At 33.4% G+C, this 24655-nt stretch overlaps 1 protein-coding gene across 2 annotated transcripts in view; it reads right to left on the reverse strand.

The window, feature by feature from the left end:
• The window catches only part of LOC124639745 (flotillin-2), a 279960-nt gene that overhangs the window by 189381 nt on the left and 65924 nt on the right, over positions 1-24655 (reverse strand). The gene's annotated exons all lie outside the window — the stretch shown is intronic.

Raw genomic sequence — 24655 nt, forward strand, 5'->3', positions numbered from 1 at the left:
TCCATTACAACCAAACAAACAAAGTTTTCCTCTTTATAATATTAGTATAGATAATTAAGTTTAACTTCATCTATTTAATTTGATTATTTTTAAAAGATTTGATTCTTATTTCCTCTTCCTTTCATCTAAGTACCTAGTTTGATACTTCACAGTGCCGATTCCTACATCAATGAAATGAAGTTTAAAAGTCAACATAAAAAAAATATTATGCTAAGCATTAAAGTATTTTTCTGAATGTAAGAGATTAACTGGAAAATGCTGAAGATTCCAACTGAAGACATCAAGTTACGTTTGTACTGTACTGTTTGTATTGTTTACACCTGAAAATTTGAAACGAATGTGACTTGTTAGATGGCGTCATATAGAGAAGTATGGAAGAAGAAAACATAATGCGCCGACCACAAATAAAATTGGTATACAGGCAAGAAGATGGCATAGAAACGTATTTATTAAATAAAGGACTTACTTATAGCAAAAACACGTGAATAGAAATATTTAAAACTCACGTGTTTTGAGTTGAAAGCCACACATCCATCTTAATGGTTCATCAAAATAGTTTTTTCCAAAACCGAAGCTGTAAGACGTAAACATGCGATTATAAATGTTACGCCAGTTTTTGTAAGTAATATACAACAATACAAGTTAAATCCCATACTTAATTGGAAAATAACATCCGACAGTATTAATTTCACAAGTCATTAGGAAACCACAAGATGTTAAGCGAATGGACATAATATGACTTCATAATACCTCTAATATGACTCCATGACATTTCGAGAGGAAAAATAATTTCTTGAAATATTAGATAACCTATTTTGTAACCTAATCAAAGGCTTCAATTTTGGAAAAGCCCAAGGATTAGGAGGATATTTTTGGATGCGTCTATAGTACCTATTCCCAATCATTTTTCTAAAATGCAAGAGTTATACAGGAATTCCCCCTACAAAGTAGAAGCATACCTAATGATTTCATGGTAAGTCATTAATTTAAGCCGGAAGCATCATCTTCATGCATCCGAAGATTTACTCTTGATAATGGCGGTTGGCGTCATCATACATAACTTTAACCACAAGTAAACAAATTAAATTGAAATTGATTTAATTCATTACTATACTTACATTTTGAATTGAAGAAGTGCATAAATAGCTTTAATAGTATAACCACGTTTGAATTTAATTATAAATCACTTTATACCTAGTAATAAAAACTACTAAGATCTTGACTAAGATAATGTTACAACATTTTTTTTTAATTTTTAAGTTGTTTTTAATTTTAGAGTTTTTTTAAATAAATTAAAACTAGTTTTATCAGGTTCGCTTTCTGTGAAAATGTAAAATAAAACGAACAAAAGACAGTAAATTAAATGCTAAACTTAAATATTTTTTTACTCAAATGCCTAAAACTTAAATATGTAGGTATGTATGCTCTGCAACCGATCTGCTCCCAATTCCAAGAATGAATTTTGACGAAACAACATAAATGACATCAAAACCCCGACTGACAGATCCGGCCCTGCAAAAACCTAAAGGTATTCAAATGTTACCTAACGAATAACAAGGAAAGTTCCAAAAATAACGACCCAATTTTATGTTTTACGTAAGCACAATCTAAAAATAACAGAAGAATTCCTTATTCAAAAAATATAGGTATTTAACCTCTGGCAAACATGATTAACCAGATATCTTTTATTTATGGAACTTTCTGTAGTCGACCTTTGAGAAAAAAAAGGGAAGCCCCGAACCGCGATTACATATACAATGTATGTATTTGCAAAGATTTTTTTTTATACGAGAGGCCCGTAGTAAAATTGGAATTTGAATTGACTAGTCATGCCTGAACATACAAGGTTGTACTCTATCGCACTTCAGGAAATATATAAGGTTGCCCTGCTGAAATTTCTTGATTTGCAGTTTTCATTTCATTCATTGCAGATGCCAGAAAGTTTGTCAAGTAATCGTTCTAATAGTCCTAGGGGAAATCAAAATGTTAGAAAGAACAATGTCAGACGTCAATAGTAACTTAGGCTCAATAAAAATATTTCATGTACAGTGAAAATTCTTACAGTTTTTTGTGTAGTTTAATGTCAGAAGCTTTTCTATGTTTTCCACTTTTGCATTGAACTTCTCAAAACCAAATTATTCCAAATTATTAAAACGAAAAACCTGAACTCGATAAACAAAATAATTACTTATTAAAATGATATTTTTTTTGGAAAAGTTCTAGATAACAATTAAATATTTTATAAGAAGTTAGTATTTTATATTTAAATTGTTGTAGTAAAGAACTTTGTGTCCGTGAGAATTTAGTTTAAAAAGTTGATTGGGTGGGCCGAAACCTGACATTGTTCATTGTTATTTCAGGAAAAATATGTAGAATACCTAACAAAACGAATGATCACGCATGTTCCTCAAACCATGCTTCCGTTTACAAATCATTAAAATATTTGCGATTTGAAACAGATTCAATCGTATAATATTATTAAGGTCAATATTTGTTACCGATTGGTTTTTTAAATAATATCTTTAAACTTGTTTAAATTTCATGTACAACATCGTTTATGCAATGAATATCAGCGGTTGGCCATTTATTATTTGTTATATTGCAACATAAAGTAAATTATGTTAATTAGTAACCTTTGCAATGTGGACAAAGAATGTCACACATAGATATTTGTTTGGTGTAGTGAAATAATATATTTGCGCATTAGAAGCAATTAATGAAATTATAGTAGGCCGGGGAAGTCCAAGAAAATAATTATGCCTATGAAAGTGGAAGGTAAATATCTACAAAGGAACGATATGACATAATCTACTGATATTTTTAGGAATCTGTATGTACTCAACTGCTCCTTATTAACTTAGATTTTCTTGAGCTTATAGCTCTAAAGGACACTCAATTAAGTAGACCAGTGGTCCCCAACTAGAGGTTTGCTCAGGAAAAGCATGTAATAATCGTCAGTGAAAAATTAAATGCAATCGAAATCTCAAATAACAAACTGAAAAGGCAGGAACGAGTTCAAAAAACACGCTTGGGGGACTTTATATAGCCAATACATCCCACAAATGCGAAAATAATGTAATTTTTGGCGGAATTTAGATGTAGATTATACGGAGCGGTCCGTAGAAAACACTAGTTGGGAACCACTTGATTATACTCATAAGAAAGGAAACAGTTAACGACAGGTTACTTTCAAACACAACGTTCGTGTCAAAAGTCACGTATTATCAATTAGCCCGTGTTATACAATTAGCACTTAATGTCACACCTCATCTTGCCTTCAATTAATTTATCACTGAACTACTGGCACCTAGCAAAACCTAGCTATTAATAGAACAGAAAGCACCTATTAGCAGACAACTAGGTACTTCATACAATGTCATCTCATTTAATGGAGATTATATTCTTGACACGAGTATGACTTTGCAATGCTATTCGGCCTTTTAGGTGTGGCACCTACTTAAATGAGTTTGTCATTATTAAGGGACTATTTATATAATATACCACTTTTGAAGCCCACGCTTCTAAAGGCAAAAAGCCAACTTCGGACTTTGTAATTCCAGGTTTTCTTTTACCATCATTCAGTATAAAACCTTGTACTTCGAGTATTCTTCAAAAAAAAGTTTCTTTTACATTATAGGTTTCTTGCATGTTAAGCGAAATATGACGTCAGAATTTTTTTTTGAGCAGAAAATATGGTTAACGTGTTGTTTACAAAATCCTAGCAAGTAGTTAATTCTGGTATGTCGAATTCGAGTTAATCTGCGTGTAATTAATCCTATATTTTATCTATTATCCATATAGATATTATTATGGCGACTGACTTAATAGGTTGATGACTGAATAAAAGCTGAGATGATGATGAGGCCATTTCGAATTGCTTTACAGCAAACATAGAGGTAGATCAGCAAACAGGAATAGGTGTTCTTCTATTTGGATGACTACGAATTTTCCACATATTTTTTAGTCATTTAAAACCACGGCTAGAATAACTAAATAATCAACCGACTCAACATTATGAAATGCTTATCAAACTATTACAGAATACACTTGATAGTTATTGAGTATACGTGATCGAAAAAGAAAACGTTAGTGGACGTGACGCTAGGCACATGTGCTCTGTCCCTTGAGGCCGGCTGACAATGTGCTGCGAGGACAAGCTGGACTGCCACCGACCTTGAATCCTCCTTCATTGAAGATGCCAACCACGCCGCCATCTTGAAAACACAAGAACAAGCACCCGGTATGTAAATGTCTCTGCAATCTTTACTCATTTGTTTTATACCGTGACATACCGATGTTGGCCTGTGTTTTATTCGTCTTTTATTCTAATTATTGTAATAGGCAAGTGATACATTCCTATAACAAGTTGGTTTTTTCCATTTGTATTGGCAACGACATCAGTTTTTGCATGATAAGTATCGCTGACGATGCTCGTGGTATTCCATGCTGATTGTCCTACACATGCAATTTATATTTTCTTGTAATGTATGTACGAAACATGAATAAAAAATCTGTAATTTTCGATTTAATTACTGCGTAACCGGAAACGAACCGCAGAGCACCTGAGCCCACCATGAGAAAACCCATCATAAATTAATGTAAATGTTGCTCTTTCGTGACTATACATGACCACAAACCAATAAAGTATACTGGCAATTTTAATCGTATTATTTACGCTGATAAAGAAGAAAAACTAGCATACACTATTATTGCGGATGGAAGGCACTGATGCAAAAGTAAACATAATTTCCAGGCTCGTTTTAAATACGTCCATTATCTATCCTACTCATTTTCTAAATAACCAGAAATCGAATGTTATGAAAAAATAAAATATAAAATAACATATAAACAATCTAATAACATATAAAAAATCGTTATTTTTGGGGTTCGCTCCTAATTAAATTTAGTTACTACGATCCCCCAACATTTTTTTTAAATTCTTACCTAGATATTTACAGATTGAGTTTCTTTTCAATTATTTTCTAGGTTTATGGATGTACTCCGTAATTCTAATTGCGGTAGTTCTGCCACCGATCAAAAATTGGTCATGTATCAATGAGAAGGATAGTTGGGCTTAAACTAATTAATATTCTATTAGGATATGCATGAATAATGAGGAAATAAGACAGTAGCAAGGATAAAGTTATCACAATAATACGAGTTTTACCTGTCTAAAACATAATGATATACAGTACCTACTGCCTCTACTGTACTATAGTATCAGTACTAAAAAAAACTTCTTAAAATGCATGTAGGTCATGACTTGGAGGCCATCAGTGCACTTCCCTATGAAGATTTAATTTAATACAAATATTTCTAATCCGACTCATTAGGTTGGATTAACGAGTATCACAGACTTCTTTATGGTGTTTATTATCAGGCTGTAACTCAAGAACCATGATGGCTAGACTGCTGAAATTTTAACACGTGATGTATTTATTATTGCCGCTACAACAAAAAATACTGAAAACTAAATTAGAAAAAATATTTTTTTAGATGCTGCGGAAACTTTAGGTTGCGAGTCCGAATGGTACTTAGCCGGGGTTTTTTTTTTGTCTTTTTAAGCTCCTTGTTACCGTTAGAATGACGTCAGTTTAAGTAGCATTCATAGAAGACCCCAAATCAAATTTTGATGAGGGTTGAAGGATGATCATTCTTCCAAGTGTTAGACTAATATTATCCTGTGTTGTTCTGTATGTTATATTCTCTTTTCATACATTAAGGAACTATACTATATTTACCGAAGTATACTAAATCATTTTAGTTTTATACGGACAACACTACCTCTACTGTGAGGACAACACTAAAAAGAGATTTTGACAGATAGAGCGCGCGCTTCCCATGCGCTTCCTTCGTGGACTGATAAACTATGTTTTCTTACGATTGATATTAAATTGTGTTTTAAAAGTGAATACAAGAAGTTATTGTGATGCGAGTTGACGTTTTATTTCTGATTAAGGCTAGGGGATCATACCTTAGCTTATATCAGAAGCGGGAAGAACAGAAAACGCCTAATTACCAATGGGGCGCGAATGCTCCGAATACAATAAAATTAATGATCACGCCACACTATGCGAAACACTTAAACGAAGACGAGATGACCACAGCACTGATTGCTCAACCGCAATAATGTATCAAGGACTTATCTACTCAAGGAAAACAAAGCGACATGGTCAACAACTTGTGGAGCCTATAATGACGACGACCAGACAAGATTCTTGTGTGTAGATTACTGCTTGACACACACTACGCCTGATGGCGATTAGACACCTTCTCCGCCGCGATGCAACAGGTACCCGAGACATTGGACAATCAGGTATAAGCATTAATATTTTTTTTTCTCATTCCAATTAATCCATGGAATAGAAAACAATCATTTAATTGCCCAAACATGTGTATACATGCATACACACGCAGGTGCATGCATGTAGGATAATACAATTATTAAAGGTATGTGCTTAAAACATGTTTGCCACTTGTCATGGCATACAAATATAAAACCAGAAACATTTAGCTCTATATACTAAAAACTATTTGAGCTGACATTTCAGAGCTTCGGTACTGAGTTTCCTCTAGGTTATAGATATTTTGTTGTACATAATGGGTGCCATTCAAAATATAATTTAGCACATAAGTGCAGTTTTACATGGATGTGAACAGAGTTTGCTATTGATCCATTTGATGCATACATTTTTAAGGTGAGTAAATGTACAACAATATATTTCATTAGACATCCATAAACCAGCTGGGAACATGACAGATACTCTGAGGTAAACATTTATATCCTGAGTAATTATGTATGGTGTTATTTTTGCTACACATTGAATACATAAAATATTCATGAGAAAAGAGTAAATAAAGCAAGTAAAGCTAATTGCATAGTTCATGGGGATGATGGCCAAACGATTTGGTGTTAATGCATTATTTACATACATTACTGAAATAGACAAAGGAAGTACCTATAAAAATAAGTAAATAGGATATAACAATAGGATATTCATGATATAAAGCCAATATTACAATAATTAAAATTGAAATAATCATAATCACTTACAAATAGAGGTAGAAAATAAAGTGGTTAATTGACAACCAACAAAAACCGTGCGACACAGCTCTTGACTATTCTATGTACATCCAAAGCGGTGATAACAGATATTAATAATGGATAATCAAATACTTTAAAGTACTATAAACACTAAACTGGTTTTTATTAATAAAGTAACTATGAAACTAAATGCTTCAAGCCAGTATGTTTCAGACAGTAAGTATGTTTTACCAATATCTTGGTACTGCCAATAGCATACATCATTGTTAAGTAAAACTTCATTCCAAGCAAATATCATTGCTTGTTATTATTTTAAAGAGTATCTAAAGTGAAAATTATAAAAATGGTAATCTTTTTAAATGATCTTTTCCATATTATTAACTGTAAATTGCCTCACCTAGAAAAAGTTAAACTGCTTATTCTATCTGAATGTTGGATGATATTACAGCTAACAGGTACATTATAGGACTGTAACACATTAAGGATAGTTTAATCACAGTAAAGATGCAGCAATTGTAGTAAATATTATTTACTTAAAGGATTTTACAGACTGAAGCATAATAAATAAATAAAAATCAGTAGTGTCAATTAATCAGAAGAAAATATAACTCAGTAGTGTCAGTAATCTGAGTAGCCAGATCAGATATGTTCTTTTTGAAAGATTTCATTTTAATTTGGAATCCACCACTTGATGCTGAGACCAGTTTTCTCAACCATTAAAAATAACCTGAAGTGCTTAAAGATATGTATACTAGAATCAAATAAATACAAAATAAAGAAATTTCGGCTTTGAAATCTGAATCGAAAGCAGTCTATATATTATTAACTTAATAAATGAATATGGCAATTGGGTCAATAAGAGATAGGTTTGAGTTGGAACAAAACAACATTAGTTATACATAAAATTGTCTGATACTACACAGGAGCTATACCATCAGAATACATTATACCATACTGGAAAAGAAGTATGTGAGACAGTTAAAGAATAAAAGACTAGGCAATTAATAAGTAATTTGTCCTAGCCCATTAAAAAGTTGAATGCATACCAGGGCACTCAGTAAAACATATAGATTATTATAAATAAACTGAACCTGAACTTTTATGGATGGTAACGATACGAGTTAACATTTCTCTCTATACTCTCTTTATGACAGGAAATCTTGTAATTTCCTGGGAGGTAAGACATTTTATTCTGAGACTAAATTTCAGCACATATTGTATGTTAGACCTTCTCTCACAGAAAATTACATGTACAGTTTATGATGATTTTCTTGATTGATGTTGTGAGTCTATTCTGACCACTTATAAAATAGGAACCAAGATTGTGGAGGATCAGAGGAGTGAATTCAGTGGGGTGTCAACAACATCTTTAACAAGTCAGTAAGTACAACCACAAGTGTTTTACAGTCAACAACTAAGAAAGAGCATTGCTTAGTATCTATTAGTTTTGAACCATTAATTGAAAAAAAAAACTGACTGATAAAGAACAATTTATATGGTGATTGGAACTTATATTTAAAGATGATGACATCTGGTTATGTTTATATTCATATATATTTATTTGCATTCCATAATGTTACAATAGATGTTGAAGAGGCTTAAAACTAAGTAGGTACCATTATAGGCCCTGTTAGGGCACAGCTAAAGAAGGCAATACTTTAAGGCACCATAAATAAAGAACCATGAGTTAAACTAGGCTCAGGGGTACTTTGTTGTCACTTTGTTTGTATTAAAATTGTTTCTACGGCACCACCTTCAATTCTGCTTTCGTATCCCTCATCAGGGATATAGTTCCGAAGGAGCAGAAAGCTTTTCCACTCACGCTTTACAACTTGTAGAGTTATAATTTGATTAAATGGTATTAACTAAAAAGAAAAGCTTAAATTGAGAAGTGTAGTGATTTTAATGAATTGTTAATTAATAAAACAATACCAGACGAAGAAAATTGAATGAATAAATTAAAGATTTGTACAATTTTTACCTTGATTATCTGTTATTAATTCTTACGAGCCTCTGTATTGAGATGTGAAATGAATTGAAAGATTCATACTAATTCAGTTTGGTTGTATTGTTGAATTATTGAAATAAGACTACATAAATAAACTTTTGATAAGTTCATAGGTTGGAAGGTATGCACTATGTACTGTTTTAGCTGGTTCTTTTGTTTGTTGCTTAAAAAAAACGACTCGAGGAAGAAAATGGATATTATGTATTTATATATTTTAACCACTACAATAAGGGATTAACAGAAACAATTGTAATGTTGTAACAATTGTATGGTCTGATTGAGTTTGATTGTGTTGTTAAATAATAATAATAGAAGACATGTATTGATTTAGTTCAACCATAGGCATTGCTCTAATACAAATAAGAGATGGACAGAGAAAAATGTAATTACTTGTACATTTCTCATTTTATTATGTTGTTAATTATTAAAAACTAGCGACTGGAATGCTAATAAAGAATTGAGTATTGAATAGACAAGATATATTGTACTAGTTGTGAGATAACGAATATAAATAAGAGATGGGCAGAGAAACTGACTAAAGAATTTGTATTAGCTACTTTGATCATATTGATGATTAATGGATACTAAACGAGATAAAATATGTATACACATATATTGTAGTCAGAGATAGAAGATGTAATAAATTGAGAGATTTGTATATTGTCCAGTTTGAGGATATTGACAATTACGAGTCATTTATGATTCTGAATTTAATACACGAAGGAATTATGTAAGGACGGTTTTGTGTAAGGAGCCGCTTGTGATAATATTATTAATCAATATTTATAGAGATCTTCATTGACACATACCTACTTAAAAAGCTGTGTATATTTATCATAGCTCTCAATTCTTCGAAACTAAGTCCTTAAAAAATAAATTGTATATATTGTGCCAATAAAGTGTAATTGTGAAGTATATAAAATAAGACAGGATATTAAGCAATATATTGTATTGAAGATCAATACAAGTGTAGTGACGCAGTTTATGAATCTAAGGCTGGATATTAAGAAATTGTATATTGTATTGTTAATGTACAGTAGTCCAGGTACTGGATAGAAAGAAGTTGTTTACTGTAATGAGAATTATATAAGCAGAAGCAATGTGTAAATACTGATTTGCACTTTGAATTATGATAGTGATAAATTTTAATGTGTTAATAAGGAACATAAGTTCAGAGACTTTGTATAATAGAAGTTTTCTATTGAAATGAGAAATGATATAAGTATTTTGATGCCAATATGGTGATGTTGACTTGTACTGCTTGAATTTGAATGAGGTACACAAATCCAGAGACTGGATACATAGGATTCTTTATTTAATGATTGATGATATAAGTATGTTGTCGTCGATATGTTCATATTGACTTGTAATATTGAAATTTGAATGTATTGATAAAGTATGTGTAAGATAAGAACCGAGACTGGATATAAGGAATTGTTTATTTGATGGGGAACTATATAAATGAATTCATGTCAATATGTTGATTTTGACTTGTATTGCTTGAATTTGAATGTATTGGTAAGGTACCTACACAAGTCCGGAGACTGGATATAGAGAATTGTTTATTTAATGGGGAATGATAAAAGTATATTGATGTCAAAATGTTGATGTTTACTTGTAATGGTTGAATTTGAATGTATTTATAAAGAAATAAATCCAAAGACTGGATATAAAACAAGTCGATTATTGAAATAGGAAATTATATAAGTATATAGATATCAATATGTTGATGTTGGCTTGAAATGGTTGAATTGGAATGTATTTATAAAGAATATAAATCCAGAGACTGGATATAAAACAAGTCGATTATTTAAATAGGAAAATATATAAGTATATAGATGCCAATATGTTGATGTTGACTTGTCATGGTTAAATTTGAATGTATTGATAAGGTACATAAGTCGAGAGACTTGATAGAAGGATCTTGATGTCAATTTGTTAACATGACTAGAAGGCGTAGATAGCTCCAAATAGGAGTGAATTCCTCGTTGCAGTCACAGTGATAGTAAGATTAACTTACTCTGTTAAACTTGAATGTTTTGATAAAGTATACAAGTCCAAATACTAGACGTGAAGTTGTTTACCGTAGTAAGAATTTGTACAAGTATATGGTTGCCAATTTGTTAAAATGGCAATGTACACAAGTCACAGTTTGGATTCAAAATGAAATGAAAGAAAATATTCGCAGAAATTGTTTATCGTAGTGAGAGTTTATGCAATTATATTGTTGACGATTTGTTAGCATGGCTGGAAGGCGTGGATGGCTCCAGTTGGAGTGAAGGCCACGATGCAGTCATAGTTAGAGATGGCTGGAAGGCGTGGATGGCTCCAGTTGGAGTGAAGGCCACGATGCAGTCCTAGTTAAAGATACGACTCTGGAAGGTTGGCACGATCGTGAAGCCTTGTTGGTGGACATCCTCTTGGCTTTGCGGTGAGGGGTCAAATGCAGATGTCGTGAGTTGAGATTGGCTGGAAGGCGTGGATGGCTCCAGTTGGAGTGAAGGCCACGATGCAGTCCGTCCTAGTTAAAGATACGACTCTGGAAGGTTGGCACGATCGTGAAGCCTTGTTGGTGGACATCCTCTTGGCTTTGCGGTGAGGGGTCAAATGCAGATGTCGTGAGTTGAGATTGGCTGGAAGGCGTGGATGGCTCCAGTTGGAGTGAAGGCCACGATGCAGTCCGTCCTAGTTAAAGATACGACTCTGGAAGGTTGGCACGATCGTGAAGCCTTGTTGGTGGACATCCTCTTGGCTTTGCGGTGAGGGGTCAAATGCAGATGTCGTGAGTTGAGATTGGCTGGAAGGCGTGGATGGCTCCAGTTGGAGTGAAGGCCACGATGCAGTCCGTCCTAGTTAAAGATACGACTCTGGAAGGTTGGCACGATCGTGAAGCCTTGTTGGTGGACATCCTCTTGGCTTTGCGGTGAGGGGTCAAATGCAGATGTCGTGAGTTGAGATTGGCTGGAAGGCGTGGATGGCTCCAGTTGGAGTGAAGGCCACGATGCAGTCCGTCCTAGTTAAAGATACGACTCTGGAAGGTTGGCACGATCGTGAAGCCTTGTTGGTGGACATCCTCTTGGCTTTGCGGTGAGGGGTCAAATGCAGATGTCGTGAGTTGAGATTGGCTGGAAGGCGTGGATGGCTCCAGTTGGAGTGAAGGCCACGATGCAGTCCGTCCTAGTTAAAGATACGACTCTGGAAGGTTGGCACGATCGTGAAGCCTTGTTGGTGGACATCCTCTTGGCTTTGCGGTGAGGGGTCAAATGCAGATGTCGTGAGTTGAGATTGGCTGGAAGGCGTGGATGGCTCCAGTTGGAGTGAAGGCCACGATGCAGTCCGTCCTAGTTAAAGATACGACTCTGGAAGGTTGGCACGATCGTGAAGCCTTGTTGGTGGACATCCTCTTGGCTTTGCGGTGAGGGGTCAAATGCAGATGTCGTGAGTTTAGATTGGCTGGAAGGCGTGGATGGCTCCAGTAAGAGTGAAGGCCTCGAGGCAGTCCTAGGAACGCAGCTCTGTAAAGGTGGCACAGTCATGACTTCTTGCTGGCGAATAACCTCTTGACTTTGACCTTTAACTTTGTACCAAAATATAAACCAATTTGTAAATGTGAACACCATGTAGCATTTTAATTGTCACTTTACTCTCATTTGTCTTTGCGATTCTACATGATCTTCGCATGCTTTTACTGTATGTATCAATACATACAAATTGTAATACTATATTATTTTTAAAAAGAGTAACCATGGAGTTTCTTGCCCGTTCTTCTCCATAGGAAGCTACTTTTGGAATGGGCAACTAGAATCAAACTTAGTTATAATTTTGACGTCCATAAGTGCTTGTAAAGGCCTAAATGAAATAAATGATTTGACTTTGACTTTGAGAAGTTTGAGGACAAACTTAGTGGTCAGAATGGCCGAATGTTAGACTAATATTATCCTGTGTTGTTCTGTATGTTATATTCTCTTTTCATACATTAAGGAACTATACTATATTTACCGAAGTATACTAAATCATTTTAGTTTTATACGGACAACACTACCTCTACTGTGAGGACAACACTAAAAAGAGATTTTGACAGATAGAGCGCGCGCTTCCCATGCGCTTCCTTCGTGGACTGATAAACTATGTTTTCTTACGATTGATATTAAATTGTGTTTTAAAAGTGAATACAAGAAGTTATTGTGATGCGAGTTGACGTTTTATTTCTGATTAAGGCTAGGGGATCATACCTTAGCTTAGCATGTTAACGTCATTAGACGCTTCTTCAGTCAATAAGTCCCATACATATACATGTACCATAGATAGGTTCTCAATTACCTAATGCAAATTAATGAGAGATTGACATAATGTATATGAATATATGTATATTGCATTTTAAATAATCATGTTATAAAATATGACCATTGATGTGTGAAAAGCAAAGTTTGAGAATGAATTTGCTTAGATAGTCAACATGGTATTTTAGAGAAAAATTCCCCGAGTGTAAATTCAAAATTAAATATAACATAATGATATGTCGTACTTACAATTTGCAATGTAAATTACATTAAAATCGGGAAGTTAGAAGTCTCATTTTCTGATTTATTAAATTTAATATGCTCGTTTATTAAATTCTAGATACTAGCATAAACCGGTTCCTTTGAGATCAAAATAAATACAAAGATATAGATATAATACAAATAGTACAATAGATAAAAAAACATTTAAAAAAAGGCTTGCTTCTATGTATGAAAATATGTTACCGGCCAAACCAATTTTTTTTTTTTGATGAATAAATAATTTTGAAACCCGGACAACTTTCAGGACAAACAGTACAGACTAGGCTAAACTAGTTCATTCTATCGGGCTTAGGACAAATTAGTACAGCCCAGGCCAAACTGGTTTATCCTAAAATAGGGTTTTGCCGGTCACACATGCATACTAAAGAAACGATTTAACATGATTTGCGAAGACAGTTATAAATCTATCGAAAAAATAAACATAATGTTGCTATTGTTAGCCATTATTTTCTATCTCGTCCATGACCGAATAATATTCTACTATTCTCTATTTCCTATATCCATATACAAGATACGCCAAAGGTTTTCCTACAGATAAAATATGGAAAAGAAACGTGACAGATGCTCTATCAGGGTAACAGCCCTGACCGGAGACGTGATCTAATAGCCAATGACTAAATGATACATCATCTTAGCCTTTTACCACGTAGGTCAGCTTAAATAGTAAACAATACAAACAATTGAATTGAATAATTTGTCGATGGCTCCTGATTGTTTTTATTTGCAAAGGAGGTGTATATGCATCATGCTATACAACACTAGTTTCATTGAGACCTCCACCAAAGTGATCAAATGAGAAGCCAATATTTTGGTAAAAACAAAGCTAGTCTTTGAATACCGTTTACAAATATTATTTCATCCTATATTAAAGCAAGAATTATTAATTGGTAAACAAGCTTTTGTTTAGACAGAAGCTTCAACCTCTGTCGTTGTATAGTTTAATCTTCTCGTCTTAAGTTCTTGTGTTACAAATAACAATACCTATTTGTAAGTTTTTTGCACAAAGTACCTTCTCTTAAAAGTTTAGACTTTCTGGAACTTTCCAGACAAGTTCAATCTTCATAAAAAGCAGCAAAACTGCACCACCTCTAAAAATAACTCGTTCATATTTATGGAATAAACCCTAAGTAGAATTACCAATAACAAAGGTGTACCTACCTACGCATTCTTGTAGGTTACCCTGTCTTGGGTTATTTTACTACGTAAAAAATATTCTTCCTAAAGAATTTCGGTTATCCAAGAGTAATTTAGTACCCTACAGCACTAGACTTTGAAGTATTTATCACTGTTTACGATGCTGATGAATTTAATGAACCCATATATATTCTGCAACCACAAAACATTCTTAGGTACGACGGCATCAAGTTCTGCATTATAAACACTTTTATTGCTAAATAGATTCTCCTTTGAAATATCATAAATACTGAACAAATGTATTTTTTTGAAATCCCATTTGTTAAAATAATGTTTGGATAAGTATCTTCGTGCTCCACAGACAATTAAAGAAGGATATAATTTTATCTTTAGCACCTTCAAAGACTTTTTCGTATTATAACTAATTATAAACTGCTTAGCTAATAATATTGTTACGTTACTAATTATAACTTGCATAAGTAAACAGAAAAAGGCAAGACTGCGTCATCAAATCGAGTCATGGAACAATACAGATGTTTTTTCGGCAAGCTTTGTACCTATTGTATGGCAACCAGGACCTTATGTCTTCACGTCATCGCGCCGGCGGGCAAAATTAAATCGTTAAAATCATTACTGATCATACGAGCTTGTTAATAATTAATTTCCCTCAATATTTCAGTAAACTATGTACTTTAAATTTCAGAGACAATAAATACATAGTGTGAGATAACAACAATCAACCTATTGACATTTCATAAAAACTGTCACATTATGTTGATGAACGATCAATCGTAAAAGTTTATCGGAGACCTAAGAACCTTGAAGTTTGCTATACGATGTTAAGTTTAGGTAAATCGACGCAAAATTATCTACTCGGCACACCGGGATTAAATGGATAGCCAATAGTGTTTTTTCTTTCGATAAATGGGGCTATCAATCACTGAAATAATTTTTCAAATCCGTCGTTTCATCGGTTCATGAGACTATCGCGTTCACGATTACATTCAGCTTTATTATATAACAAAATTGAGTTTTTTTCTGAATAAAACCTTTTTTTATTAATCTTTTTGGTACCGGAACAGTGATAAAACATAATATTTTAATTGAACTTCAAACTCTATGTCTAATCTAGCGGAGTGTCATGGTAAGTTACAAGCTCGTTTCATTAATATTTAAACTGTTTGTTGACGTCAAACAGTTAAATTATAATACAAATTGTTTCTTACATCTTACTTAACCAATAATATACAAGTTTGAATACGAGTTAACGATTTTAATAAAAATTTAAGATCTTATACAAAAAGTTCTGACTGTATGTATTTTGATCATTTCCATTTTTTGTTGAAGAACGACTGAAAATTGGAAAAGGGGTTTTTTTATGGGTTTTGGACCGTATTTGGGAGATCCACATTGCCATAAAGATTATTTACATACCTAGTAATAAAAGAGGCTAAGTCAAAACCGCAAAATTCCTGCTATTTTTGTGTCTTTTTGTTATTCGTTCTTACGAAAATTAAGACTTACGTTTGATCCTGACCTTCCACCATGGTTATGGTTAATATAATAAATATTATTTTGTTACAAAGTTATTCTTAGCCTACTCATTCAGTTTATGGATAATATATGTATAAATAGCCGGTCTTTATGTCAACGTCGTAAATTAATCTAAGTGGATGATTGATGTTTACCTATTATATTAAAAGCCAAAGGACAAAAAGTAAATTTTCTCGACACCATTGACCTTTTAAAGTATTAGGTCAAAAATATCAGATTATAAAGCATCATGACGTATTTTTAATGATAGATTTACAACTAGCTTCTGCCAGCGGCTTCGCCCGCGTGGTGTGTTGATAAAAAGTAGCCTATGTGTTAATCCAGGGTATCACCTATCTACATACCAAATTTCAATCAAATCGGTCCAGCCGTTTTTGCGTGATTGAATAACAAACATACATCCATACATTCTCACAAACTTTCACATTTATAAGTAGGATGTAGGATGTAGGACTAGCTTCCGCCAGCGGTTTCGCCCGCGTGGTGTGTTGATAAAAAGTAGCCTATGTGTTAATCCAAGGTATCACCTATCTACATACCAAATTTCAATCAAATCGGTCCAGCCGTTTTTGCGTGATTGAATAACAAACATACATCCATACATTCTCACAAACTTTCACATTTATAATATAAGTAGGATGTAGGATTAAGCCCAAAAGTCGATGAAAACATTCAATTTTCCGTAAGAGTGAGAGAAAAAACAATGATAGCAAGTAACGATATTCATACACATCACCCAAAGTCAAGTCTGAATTTTAAAGAACTAATACATGAGTAAGAAATACCTAATTCATTCAAAATCACATGTTCATTCAATTCTCAACAAAGGCAACCTTAAACTGTATCTATATATAATCAGTTCCACTAGTTCCTTCAAAATATCGTGACTTTAAATTAAGTATCATATCAAAAATACTATACACTTATGTTACAATGCGTGCGGCACGGAATACAGGTACTATGCGCGTACGCACACTCCTTCATTATCACAAAGGACTATTCTGCGGGCAACTGTTCAATGTCTCTTATGTAGGTCAATTAAAGTCTAATTACGTTACGACTACAGATCAGTAGTAGGAAAAAAACCGGTATTCGGTATTTTAATGGAATTCCTATTGGCATTTTACCGTTAGTATTTTATTTTATTATACCTACAGTTTTATTTATTGCTAGAGGAGACAGAATAACTGTATTGGAATAATTAAGGCCCAAGTTTGGAGACAAAATATACATACGTCAGGTTTTGTAAAATGACTACTATGAATTTTTACGTTCAATTTTCGAGTTCTTTTAAGAGTTTATGTTGTCAGTGAAAATGGGGCTCAATATGTCGAAGTATTAACGTGTATTATAACTATTCTTTCTTCCAACGTAATTTATCATTTATTTATTTTAATACAGTTACGACAACACGACTATTTAGTTATATTTTTTTGTCATTATTATTTTGAGAGGAGTTCTCACAAGATTTATGGTATTAGTAATGACCTCAGAATGGATATATTATTTTTAGACCAAAAAGGTTATTACTCTTTAATGTCTTCAGTTAATTTCCCTTACGTCATTTGTAATGGAACTTCTGAAAAAAAGGACGACAATTACAATTGAAAATAATGCACAAACAACAATTCTGTTTCATTATAATTTCAATATCAAACCACTGCTTAACTGGCAACCATCTATCACCTCCATTGAGAGGAAACAAGATGATTTTTTCAAGAAATTTTACCACACCTACATCGACAAAGAATAAGATATTCGTACTTTTACTCGAGATATAAGTAGTTAAAGATAAACCCGTTTATTTATAACCAGAAAGGGTTTGCAATCATTGGGGTTTTACCATCAAAGCACGTCATGATTGTCAGTATAATTCCACGGCACGCCATCCATATTCGCGTTCTTCCATGACAATGTTATATCATATTATCATTCTGTAAGGCTGTGTTCAAACCAAACTGACTGTCAGCCGTCGAAAGTGAGCGAACTTTACGCAGTTCATTGTATTTCCACACATATTCCCTTTTTCGTTCACATCTAGGTAACCGAGACGTACGCTGTGCATAGACGCTGACATTCGGCGGCTGACAGTCAGTTTGGTTTGAACGCAGCCTTATAAGCAAGTTATCTAAGTAGACAATAATTACCAAACCTATCAATTAAGTTTCCAATGCATAACCTAGACATGATTTCGCCCTGTTAAGAACATAATTCGAAGGTTTTATACCTTCAAGATTAATAGAGCTGCGATAATTTTCCATAAGGTTGTCAAACTTGTGAGAGTCCAAAAATTTATTGCAAAAAATACATACATTATGCACTTACACTATTATTTGACTTTAGGAAACCACAGACGTACGGGAAAGGGAATCATGAAAGGTTCGTCCCATACCTTCATGTCAAACGGTATAATCAAGATGTGCTATTTCGTAATAAATCGAAAATGCGAAAAATATGACACTAAAGAGTCGCCATTTTCCTTTCTACGACGTTTCCTCAATTGGTTGGAATGTAGTTTTCAAGTTTTTTTTTTTTTTGTGAATAAGTACAACATGTTGATGACATAGACATAATATTAGTAAACAGGACTGCGCATATAAACCCAAAAAACGAGCCGAGTGAAACAGTTAGTACGGAGGCTGTCTGTCCCTTTCTAATAGGGTGACTATGAGATTAAGCTATGTGAGACAAATCCGAATTTGCTAAGATTATTAAACACAGATTAGTATTGAAGTTTTAACTTACGCAGTTTGTGACCTTAAGATACTAATAAAGGCTTTTAATAATTAGCGGAAATTAGCAGTATAAAAGCAGGAAGATTCGAAGTGAAGACTGTTTTTTTTGTATTTCTACTTCATATATAGACTGCTGAGCCATTTATGTCGCCTTTCTTCATTTTTTGGGAAGCTATAACAATAGTACAACAGTTTTAAAATCCATCACCCATATTTTGACTCGTTACAAGAATTCATGGGCACCCTAGTTGTTTGGTTTACGAAAATGTTATTATTAGCTAACCTGTGGAACGATATATTGCAAACACCATAGGATTCACTTTTGCAAGTAGAAACGCAACACTTTTTCACCATTTTAATAGTTTAAATTGATTTAATACAAAAAAATATAAACAAAATTTTAAATGCTGATTACGCGCCAAGAATGTTCAGGGTTACCGCTAGAAAATAAAAAAAAAGCAAAATAAAAATTTATGTTGTTTATGTTTTAATAATAAATACGAATAAATTAATGCGATTGTTATTAATTTGTTGACTTACAATTGTTAAAATAAGATAAAAATATAAGTGATTCAATTGTTTTTGGGAAGACAAAACTTTTGATCACAACATTTTTTTATGCTGGCAAGGTGTTAGAAAGAGACAAACAGCCTCCGTTCGAACTATCCCTCTCGGCTCGGATTTGCCTCTGTGTATTATGCAACCAATTTAGTACCTTATTGCGTTAGAATAGAGTTCATTTTCGTAAATATATATTTTGAGCGTGCGCAATCTTGTTTAGTAATATTATATCTATGGTTGATGACAACAAGATAACTGGCTGACAAATGACACTTGTACTGCAAACAATTGAGTGAAGTTAATCGTTGCACTCAGCTGTTTTTGTTTGAATTGCGTAAATAAGGTTACTTGCAAGTTCATTCGCGTGGGTTGGGATCTAATGACGTACAATGTAAGTTAGGAACAAACAAATACGTACGAGTATTGTATGCACTTTATAATCTTTTACGTATTTTTTTTTCTATATTTTTAGGTCAATTGAGTGGGAACTGCAATATTTTGGTTTTCCCGAATAATGACAATGACAAGAAACAACTTTTTATAATATTTTAACCCTATCCTTTCCACTTCGGTAATTTTCCCAAACCAATCTCTTAAAGGTTCAAAATATTCCGTCATTTTAAACCGCTAGTACCTACATTTATAACTCGGGTAAGCTTTGGCTTTATTTTATTTTTATTTGGGTAACATTTTTCTCCCTACTCTTAGTCAAGACAACCAACATTTCAAAAATGGAACTCCACAAACAACGTATAAATACCTCTTTGGATGGCGAAACAAAAAAAAATCACTCATTCATTTACCGCATACTTATAGTAGGTAAATAAAATAATAATAATTCTCAGCTATAATTCCAGGCCCGGTTCTAGATACGGGTCACTCGGGCCTGTATAATAGATCAGGTTTATCGGGCCTTGCAATGGCAGAAGGACGTCTGCATTGAAATGCGCATACACCGACGCATCAAGGAAGTTACTGCGAACTTTTGATGAACGGAGCGTACGCAATAATTCAATCTTTCCGAGGACGAAAACTTTGATTAATTTATATCGTGTTAAAGGTTATGAATAGTTGTAATACGAATTCTTTGGAGGTCAATGACCCGTCCAAAAAAATCTGATTTATAAGTTGATTTATTTACGATTATTTCAACAAAATTCTCTGAGCTTTTATCTGTAAAGTTAGTATCCCACCAAAAACATTAAATGTAAAAAAAAGCCAATCCTCTACGCAATTCCTCCACCGTAAAAAGTTTTGAGATCGTATAGAAGCCAAGTCCTGTTCTACTTTATTTGTAATAATAAATCAATATTTTGTGACTATATCAATAGTTTCGTTCACTTTACAATAATATTGACTTGACCACTACGTAACAATAAAACAAATAGTAACATTTTGTACATAAATAAATAACAAAGTTATCAATGCAGTCAAAATTCATACACAATGTTCTTGAAAAACCGCAAATATAAATTTGTTTCCTATTTTTTTATTAAGTTTTAAGGTTTTTATAACTTTCCCTTTATATGTAGCTAATAACCTATCTTGGTGCCAAATTTGAAGGTTCTAAGTTTGCTAGAAGTACCTTAGACTTTTGATGATCGGTCAGTGAGTGAGTCAGTGACAAAATGGTGTAACTTTGATCGCTCATAACTCGTAAACTATTTATTCAAATGTCTTGTAATTTTGAGACTTAGCTTGTTCTAATACTTACTCTTGGTTATCGAAAACCTAAACTCCTAGCTTTGTTCACATGGAAGATACAGGGGGCTGAAATAGCCGCGAAACGCTTCGAGAAAAGATGGTACGGCCGTGCCCGCTTTGCTCGAGTCTTGGCTGGGGCACTGCCGTGCCCTCAGATTTTGATGGTGATAATTGAAACTCAATTCCCAACTTCGTGTTAATTAGTGTCATTAAATAGACCTGTTGAATTCATCCACGAGGATTCAGGTTTTAATCTGTCATAAAAGCAGCCGCATAAAATAGACATAAAACTGAAAAAAAAAAAATAGTGTGTGCGTTTTTTTTTTTGATCCATTGAAACTATTGTACATTATTTCAGACGAAGCAAGTTTATTCAGCATATAAATTATGCGACAGACCTTTGAACTTTGCTTATTTTTATGTGAAGTCTTGTATATTGTAAATGAAGAGTTCATAGATAAATTGATATTAACAGCTAAACTATGTAGACTCGTAAACACATGGCGTTCCCATAGAGAGCCTCTTGTCAAGCTTACTTTTTTTTTTTAACTGATTAATATCTTCAATGTAGGTACCTACTCATACATGAGAGGACATTGGTAATTCCACATGGTAGGCCTTTCACCGACCAAATATAACAAGTTTGACTTGTTATACCGCATTTTGCAGCTTTTTGAACTATAAAGAGTAGTCTTTGTTCAGAGTTTAATACCGCTGGTAATAACTGGACCTCACATAAAACTACTAGGAAGTTGTAAATTCATATATTGGTAGGTACTTTGCAGTCATGTAACTTTAGTATGATCCGTCAAATGAATTTAAATTTCAAAATAGTAAGGCCGATGGCTCTAAAACGATCAAAAAATATACGCATTTTAATTAACTAGCCGGTTTGCTCCGAAACATGTTTAGTTTAGAACAAAGTTCAAAAATTAATTCTTCGACAAAATCAAGCGCATAATAATAAAAAAAGCATCATATTTGAATACGTAATTGATATAAATAGAGAATCCTTTTGAGAACACAATGTGAACATAATATGGGTTCGGCATGAAAAAAAACTATCACTATAGGAACTTTAAACATTTATTTTTGACTGGAAAAAATATCGCTACATTAAAGCTGCACCCAGCATCAGATCGATGCAAGTCGATATGCTTACATCGATATGTAAAGCGGGCGTAGGAAATCAGATAAGCGACTGGCCAGTTCGGCTAGACTGCGAAACAGAATGCACTATTATAAGTTTTGTAAGAATTATGGTCCACAATAATAAAGTTTAAGTGATCAATGATACAGTTTAAGTGATGAGTAACGTAAACGTTTAAGTGATCGAGGAACTGGATCATCCTTTACCAGCTATTCTGGTTATTTCTGGGACACTAGGAAGACGAACCATTCGTAGGCGTACCTTTTTTGGTGAGTTCACAGTACCCGGTACTTTCTTATTAAATCAATTAATTTTCCCGAGACAGAACATCCCTGATCTTTTCAGTTATGAAACATAAATAAAAGAAACTTAATTTAAACTATAAAAGAATATAACTACAATTTAAGTCATACAAATCATGTTTATCATCGTTATTTTTATTAAATGGTAGTTACAGACGCCCGACAAAAATAGCTATGAGATATTAAGAAAAACGCCGACAAAAATCTTCCAATACACAGGGACGAAAACTGCATCAAGATTTGCGCAAATGATACAAAAACTAAGTACCTTTCCATAAACAATAAAGGTACCTAAAACAACATCCTCTACGTCTTATCGCGATTGTCACTTTTTATGTATTTCATATATTTCGGAGATCAGATAAGCAGTCGCTCCATGTAAAAAGATAGGTACTCAGCTGCATCGGGTGAGACTAGAAGCCGACTGTTACATAGTTGAGAAAAGGCTGGGCAGATAAGATGTTCAGTGTATTTCTTGCAACGAAAGGAAAAACTAGGGTTGCGCAATTTCGACAGTTCTATTTAGGTACAAATGGTAAATGACTCGGGCTAACCTGAACGCAAAAGTTATTTGATAACGAAACAAACAAACTAATTAAGATTGAATAACGCAAAGTAAGTACCTATACGTCACATATCATTCTTACACGTCACCTCCATGGTTCCGCCTTAATGCAGCAAATTATGTGACTTTCAGGGCAGGCATGTAATTTACCCTTTTATACCGACTAACAAGGTATTAGTGGACACTGCCAACTAGCTGGCCTCGGAATATTTATACGCTTTGTTCTCCTAACAATCCAAGTCGATCATTTTATGACGCTAAAATATGCAATTATTATGGCACACAATAAGACCATTTCTCTTGTGCAACAAGGAAGATTAACAAATAAGTTCATAATGGGTTTAAACGTAAAAATGCTTAAATGTTTGGGATTCATTATCAGGGTTATAGAGAAAACTGGCTTTTGTTCAGCTGATATGTATTAACTTAAAACAAGAACTTACTACCATACTCGCAATGATCGGTATCGGTATTAACCAATATGTATGATAACCTACATTGGAATGGGAACTATATTTTTTGTCACCAAAATTTATATTTGTCATCAAGTTGTATCACCTAATAAATAGATCTATCGCCACGAAATATTTTCGTTCTCAGATAAACAAAGAGTGTTCCCAGGTATGAATTAGCAAATTATTGTTAATATAATGTGTAAAATATGAGATGGATTACCAATAAAATTGTAGTGCATTACATGAATATAAACTTCGTTCTTATAATAATAGTTTTATTACTTAAATAATAGCTTGGTGCTCAAAATGGTAGATCTGTCACCAAATAAATCGATTAATCGATCCCTGACTGCGACTCCTTTTTATTTGTTATTTTGTCACCAATACAGTAGTTACATTTTATTTCGTTCAGTTATTAAAATAATGTATTCGTTACCAATTTAATACATCAGTTTATAATTTTAATAAAAATATGTTCAAAGGGAAGAGGAAGGGAAGGGAGACAAATTGGCGCGCTTTCGGGCCTCAACGAATGGGTTGTAGGTTGGTTGTAGGTACGATCATACGATGCGGGGCGCGGGCAGTGAGATTTTTAACAATAAATATTGATTATTTTGACTTTGATTAATTGTTTTATTTACTATTCAGCTAGAAATTTAATTTAAATATATTTATACTACCTGTGGAAACTAAAGCCCTTGGGGGGAGGCACATGGCCAGTTAAGTAGTAGACTCTTTTGGTTGAAATGATGATGACGACCACCCTACATTTTTAGACCTTCATGAAATTTTCTAGTGATATAATATATGATTTATTGGTGATCTCTTTAAATTAGTTTGCTTAAATACTATTAGGACAAACCTATTATAATACATACAA

This window comes from Helicoverpa zea, chromosome 19 (assembly GCF_022581195.2).
Source record: "Helicoverpa zea isolate HzStark_Cry1AcR chromosome 19, ilHelZeax1.1, whole genome shotgun sequence".
Classification (NCBI taxonomy): Eukaryota; Metazoa; Arthropoda; class Insecta; order Lepidoptera; family Noctuidae; genus Helicoverpa; species Helicoverpa zea.